Consider the following 7,222-nt stretch of genomic DNA (forward strand, 5'->3'; position numbering starts at 1 on the left):
TCATAGCCCTTGTCCAGTCCTTCCGTCTTCGGGATAGGTTCACCATACACCGTCTTCGGGTTTGGCTCCAACATCACGTCCTTCACATGGTTCATCTAGTGTACCTAGATGAGATGCAAGATTCAAGTGCATGAATACGAAGAATGGTAATATGAGATGCATCACATAAGCATGCAAGGCAAATATAAGATCATGCAAGACATGCACCTAGAGTTATTTAACTAAACATCACACAATCTATCATTGAGGGATAGCAAGCATATTAGGCATGGCACACAAGTGAACTTAAGTTCATATATTGCACTCATGCATCGATTAAGAACTAACCAACATGTTTAGCCAAAACAAGTGCAAGCTCAAGCAATCTCCTAGCACATGTATAGAAATCTAGATAGTAGCACAGCAGTCAATTGTTTTATCCATAACTATAGATATAAGTATCCAACAAGAGTGACCCTAGACTTTCTAGAAAGCTAATAAAATTTCCTACAACATTGTTATTATCATCAAAACCTTATTCCAAAGATAACAAGGTCAAACATGCCAATGTTTCAGATCTGCACAAAACTAGGACATAAAAGTAATAGTAGTTTCAAAATGGCATAACTGGAGTTACAAACATCTAACAAGCATAAACCTTAACTTTCTAGAAAGCTTATTAAATTATCTAAAACATGTTTATTATCATCACAAGGTGATTCCATAATCAACAAGGTCAATCAAGCACAATTGAGCACCTCTGTCCAGACATGGATAGATTCTACCATGCAACTTCCCAAGCTTATAACAGGAGATTTAGACCACCAAAAGGAGTGATATTTAACAATTTAGAAAGCTCATGAAAATTACTACACTTATTCTATTATCTCCAAGACATGATTCAAAGCGTAGCTAAGTCAGACAACACCATCATTCAGATCTGTACAGAGAGCATGCAAAACCTGACAATGAAATCGTAAAATTTATAGCTCCTAAATTATCAGGCCTGTGGTCATGAAAATTTAACAAAAGTTAGATTATGAAATTATCTACAACTTTGGTTTTTTTTTAAAATCATATAAAACATCATTTACACTATGAAAATAATTGCACAAGAAAAACTGCACCTGCAGCCCAAACAGCAGTGGTACAGAAAACTGATAGGAAATTCAGAGAAGCATAATTGGAGTTGTGGACCTCCAACAAACATGAATCATAACATTTTCAAAAGCTTATAGAGTTACCTACAACTTTTTTATTATCATCATAAGATGATTTTACAGCTAACAAGGTCAATTAATTCAATGAATACATCTCTGTCCAAAACATGGACAAAATCTGACATGCCACTTTAAACTGCCATAAATAGAGTTATACATGTCCAATAAATATGGTTCTAGACATTTTAGAAAGATTAGAAAATTCTAAAACAACTTTGTTATAAACACCTAAAGATAACTCCACTATTAAAAGGCCCCACAGTACCAACAAAGCAATCCTATCAGGGTTTGGGCAGAAACAGCCACAGAAATGTAAGCAACCATAACTAAAACTCTACTTAACCAAAAATTATGTTCCTTAGCTTTTTGGAAAGCTTAAAAAAAGTAATACAACTCATGTACTGTCATCAAGACATGGTTCATAACTTAACTGAGCTAATTAATTGAAACATGCAGACCTATTCAGGATAGGAGCAAAGCAACACAGGGCATTTGTTATTTTTATAACTCTTAAACTATCAAGCATAAAATCCTAAAGTTTGTACCAGACATCAACCATCACCTTGGTAGCACTCCTTAAAAAATTCACATTTATTTGAGCAAAACAACTGCAGTTATGAAAAAGACAAAACACAACTAGTATTAAGAACCTAACTGCATAAATCTATTTTTACAGCAGAATATTTAAACCAAAACATGTCATATTATAGATCTACGGCATATAAATTTCACAAGAATTCCAAAAAGTCCTCATTTACCTTTTTACGATTTTTCTGCTAATTACTATGAGTTTTCAAAGTTGATCATCCAAATCTGCAAAAATCAAAAGAAAGGAATGTAAATCTTGCATCGGGGACCCTGCAGAAAACATAAATCAACTTCAGCGAATAGGTTCTTCAGGCACTATTTAAATGAGTCTAGGGTTCTTCACTTAACCCCCACCTTTTTCCCTTATTCTAGCGCAAAGTCCTTCATCCTCTTCCTCACGATGACAGTGCAGGGGAGATGGCTGGCTCGTGGCTCCGGCGGCCATGGTCATCGCTGGCGGCGGTGAAGTGGCGGGGAGGGACCATGGGCCCGCCCATAGCCGCTGGGCTGCCTAGCTTGGCCCAAGGCGGCATGTGGTGGCGGCGGCCACTACAGCAGCGGCGGCAACGGCAGCTGCTCTGATGGCCTAGAGCAACAGCGGCCAACGGCACCGGTCAAGGAGATACAGAGGTGCGGCGTGAGCTGCACAAGGGTGTGCCATGGTCAGTGGGGAGTGGTGGAGCACAGAGGCAAGGGGGCATGGTGATGCCACGAGCTCAGCGGCGGCGCTCATGGTGGCCAAGCTCCGACGCGCGTGCACGGCATCGAGAGCGAGCGAGAGCACAGAGGGAGGGCCGAGGGACTGTGGGCGAGTCGCTCTAGTGCTCCACTACAATGAGTGAGGCATGGGGCATACGACAAAGAGCAGGGATGCATGGTGGCCATGTCCACAACACGCGTCGTTCATTGAGGCGAAATTCTAAACAAGTGGCGGGCGACAATGAGGGTGAGGTGGGAGCTGATTTGGGCTGTCTCAGGTGCGAATTGGACATTGGGACTGAAATGAAGTTTGAAGCCCATGAACTGCTCTTCATTTTTCATTTAGAGACCATGGTCATTAGAGCTCTAGATCAGTGAGTAATTAGGCTCCAAATTGATAGTGTTAGCGCATTGACAGCGATGAACAAAAGTCCAAATTGATGGTCCAAACGAAGTCACACGAGTGCCATCTTTTTACATGCTCTTCTCCATCATGTACACTCCAACTTTTATTTTGAGGTCAAGTCAAGTTGCTTAACGAAAACATGAGAACATGACATGCCAACACCGATGACATGAATTCCTGGCTTAGGATATTTCTAAGTCTAAAAACAACCGCTAATTCAATCTTCGAGCCTCTGTTTGACCTATTTCCAAGCTGATCTGGCTCTTGGTCCAAAAACAAAGTTTGCTCTACTCCACTCAAACTTCAACTTTTATTAAAGGTAAAATGCAATATCTAGTACATAAACCAATTCTTCATCTTGGTCAAAGCAGCATCTCGTTAACCCTAGAATTAGGTTTTTCGACCAATTGAGGCCTTTTCTTGACATGTGCTCAACATGAACCCTTCATGACTTTTGTTATAGAGTTCAAGTAGAGTCATTTTGGCAAGGTAGCAAGGTTTGGTTGATGACCTATAATTCCATTCACTTAATAAAGCAATCCAAGAAAGATTTTAACTTATCATTTCATGCGACTTCTTGATTCAAAACTTCATGAAACTTTTCCACTGGTTAAGATGGAAGCATCTTGATGTAATGTACATAAAATAAGCATGTTTAACATTACTCTTGCATAATCTTAACAAGGATCCACATGGAAGTAGGGTGTGTTGTCCAAATTTAAGTTGGAGCTCTCTCTTGTAGATTTGATCTTGACACCCTCATCACCACTTAACATGTCATGTTTAAGTTCAAACCCATTGCTTAACTAGTGACAAACACCTAGGGTGTTATAGCCCTCCCCCCTTATAGGAATCTCGCCCCAAGATTCGGTGCAAATGACTTTTAAGGGAAAAGAAGCATGTCATCCACTTTCCAACATCAGTGATAGCCTTAGGCTACTTAACTTTGGAGTATCAAAGAGGCTAATTTGGTCAAGACACTTTCTAATACTTGCTCTTCATAGTAAGTTTTGTCTAAAGATTTTCCTTCACTAGCTTCCATGAAGCATTATTACTTTGGGAGGAATCCAAGATAGCACAATACTTCATTCTTAGGATACAGAGAGTACTACGGAGCATAACCTAATTACCCATAATCTCTATTTTCCCTAGTGAATATAACATGGACCATAAGAACAATTCATTTGACGGTAAGCTTCTGAAAACTACTCATTAAAATGGTTCCATGTTCATTCACAAAGTTCAAAAAGCAGTTCTCTACCAAAGTAGCTTGAGTACAACCTTTCATAAGGGATGAGATCACAGACAGGGTAAGCATCGTTTATGGCTATGAGAAATTGAGCAACCAACAGACAATGTCGGTGCCGGTCGTAACCATTCAATCTCTCAGATACCAACCAATGGAAAACTACATAATGTTCCATGTGTGCAGTTCTCTTTCTCTAATGATAATACTATATTATCTGAGTCTATTGAGTGAGCGATGAATGCAATAGCTGACTCTGTTAACTCATCATTTTTGACGATCATTAACTAGGGTAATCCTGTATCCAAGTGGCAATAGTTATCTAGGTTGAATCTAAGGCAACCTCTTGGGTAAAACACATGGAAGGTACCAAAGGACAAGTCTGCCTTGGAAATCCTTGCTGAAGAAGGATGTTAACGAGGACTGGAGGTCAACAAAAGTTGCAAGTAAACACCGATTGGAAAAATAGTATACTACTAAGCAAGTTGAGCACAATTTGCCTTCATGGTGCAGTGGCACAGTAAGTTGGATTGACTTGCACTATCGCAAAATTAGCCTGGTTGGACTACTTTTAACATTGAGGCTTCCTTTCTACTGTCAATTAAAAACTCATAAGTAAAATCTGAAATCTGTTGTTTGACACTTTTCAAATTGTTCTTGACTCGCAAAGGCACAAATTGACTTGTAGAAGACCTGACTGCTCCAGCATTGTTGATATGAGAGGGCAAAAGCAAGGCAAAAAGGGGTGCCAACAGTCTTCTCTAGGGTATCTAAAGTATTAACAATCATCACATTGCTCACATGACCTAAACTACAACACAACCTACTAATATAAAGAATGATAGTAGTCAAACAGGAAAATTATATATTATATTTCCCCTCGGTAATCAGTTCACATTCTGCAAACTACTACTCCACTGTGCATGAATCTTGGTAGGCATTTAGATCCAAGAGTCCTTTAAGTACTAACCAACATTCAGTTCAAACGAACACCGTTTGAATATCCAAACAAATCATCTACCAAACTGCTTTGTTCTAAAATTGTAGTGACATGAACTATCAAAACATCTCTCAAATCTAATGCTTTCTCAACCAATCCTCAAACCAACTTAAGACATCAAAGTACCTTAGTGAGGAATGAGATTACCAAGTTTGGTGTGAATTCAACCATGTTGATCCTCTAATCATTGGCTTAAAGATAACTAGTGGAGTGCCATCAAACCTTGACAGATTTCCCACTCTTCTTTTTCTTTGCTTCACGCATTATGGAGTGTGTTCTGCACTCTCTTATTCTCTTTATGACCGTGGTAGCTTTCACGCCGACGATGGAGGATAGGGTTTTCCTTATATGCTTCTTAGGGAACAACTTCAACCATTGATGTAAACACCAGCTCACGATGCACAAGCATTGGATTGGTGGGCCATTTTTGCAGGGCACAATGCATACTTCATGTGGAGTGACATTCCTACAAACATAAGGGAATGTCTCTGATTACCCTTCCATACTCCATCCAATAGAGTCCTGAACAAATCCTTTGATATCACCATATACATAATGGTGCTGACCGAGACTAGGGACGTGCTTTTTCTAGCTCTTTACTTAGCTAATACAACATCTATGTGATTGTCCAACATGGAATTGACTTGACGACATAGGGCCTAGAGAAGAAAGCAGTACTGGCATCGCTGACCGGCATTGATGTTTCCTTACTTAACATCATTCTGTGAGATCTGGCCTTTATAGTTACCAAAGAATCGTTACCTAGCTAGAGATTGATCTTTCTACTGGTAACTAATCAGTTGTCTTTGAACACCAAAAAGGTTCCAAATCTTCACTCTTGATAATAAAAATTGGGGTCAAAGCATAAATAGATGGTCGCCATTGAAGTCAGCAAAAAGGGGTCACACCAAAGAAGGTCGGTTGATCATCTTGCACATAAAGGTCAAGGCTTGGATAGAAACTCATAAGCACTAGGTGACCTACTACAACACATAATATCCCGATCCATTTATCATCCGACTGATAACTTGCTCAACCTTAAGTGTGGTGCACCTTTCTAATCCAACGGGAATGACATAAGTTGCTCACTAGATGACCGACGTCATTACTGGGACCATCAAGTAGAGTCACTTGTCTACCACCTCTTGCAGTCTGTTTATGTTCCTATCAATGACCTGTTCTTCAAAGGTTATCCTTTGGGTGACTTTAGAAGGGAGTCCTATTGCATCTGGTTTGACATACTAATATTCTACCAAGATAAGGAGAGATAACCAAGGAAGAGCTCACGTGAAAATAACACATTAGTGTAGTTCTACAATGGATCATAACTAGAAACCCTGATACCAGCGTGCACCCAGTAGCACAACCATGTGTTGGCCGCCCACAAGGAGGCCCTTGGTTCCGTCGTGGCACTATGGTTGCTACTCATAACACCATTACTAAACATACAACCCACAAGAATTTTCATGTGGTACAAATTTGGTTGCAAAGGAGCAAGCACCATATGAAGGAGGGATAGCAAACAAAGGTAGTCACAAGGTTGGCAATCAACAAGGAGGCGATCCGAAGATCAAAACATAGTGCAAGAGAACATAGCCTAATTGCCGAAGACAACTGACCAGGGGACTCTTGCTTAATTTCCATATACGCCCTGTGTCCACCAAAGTGATTACCAGGTAAAGATTAACATGAGATTTGGTCTTGTCGAGCAGCAACATGAGATCAAGAATGATAAACATCTAGAGATTTGAAAGGGTTGGAGGCAAAATAAATGAGATTCGAGGAATAGAGCCAATGCACTGACTAGGGATTCAGTGGATAAAGCAATGACATGGTCTGTGCAGAAAAGGTTCCAAAGCTAGGGTAGATAACAATTAGCGTTGCGCTAGATCATCTATAGGAGAAGGAGCAATGAGGCCCAAAAAGGATTTTTGAGCAGGGTGCTCCCACATAGGAGTGACACAACCATGACACATACAAGCATTCAAGGGAACTAAGCTTGGCTAAATGTCAAGCAAGGGCATGAATAAAGGTCTTCGTAGTGCATTGTTCAAGGGCTAGCAACCACATATACAGGCTCAGGC

This window comes from Miscanthus floridulus, chromosome 1 (genome assembly GCF_019320115.1).
Source record: "Miscanthus floridulus cultivar M001 chromosome 1, ASM1932011v1, whole genome shotgun sequence".
Lineage (NCBI taxonomy): Eukaryota > Viridiplantae > Streptophyta > Magnoliopsida > Poales > Poaceae > Miscanthus > Miscanthus floridulus.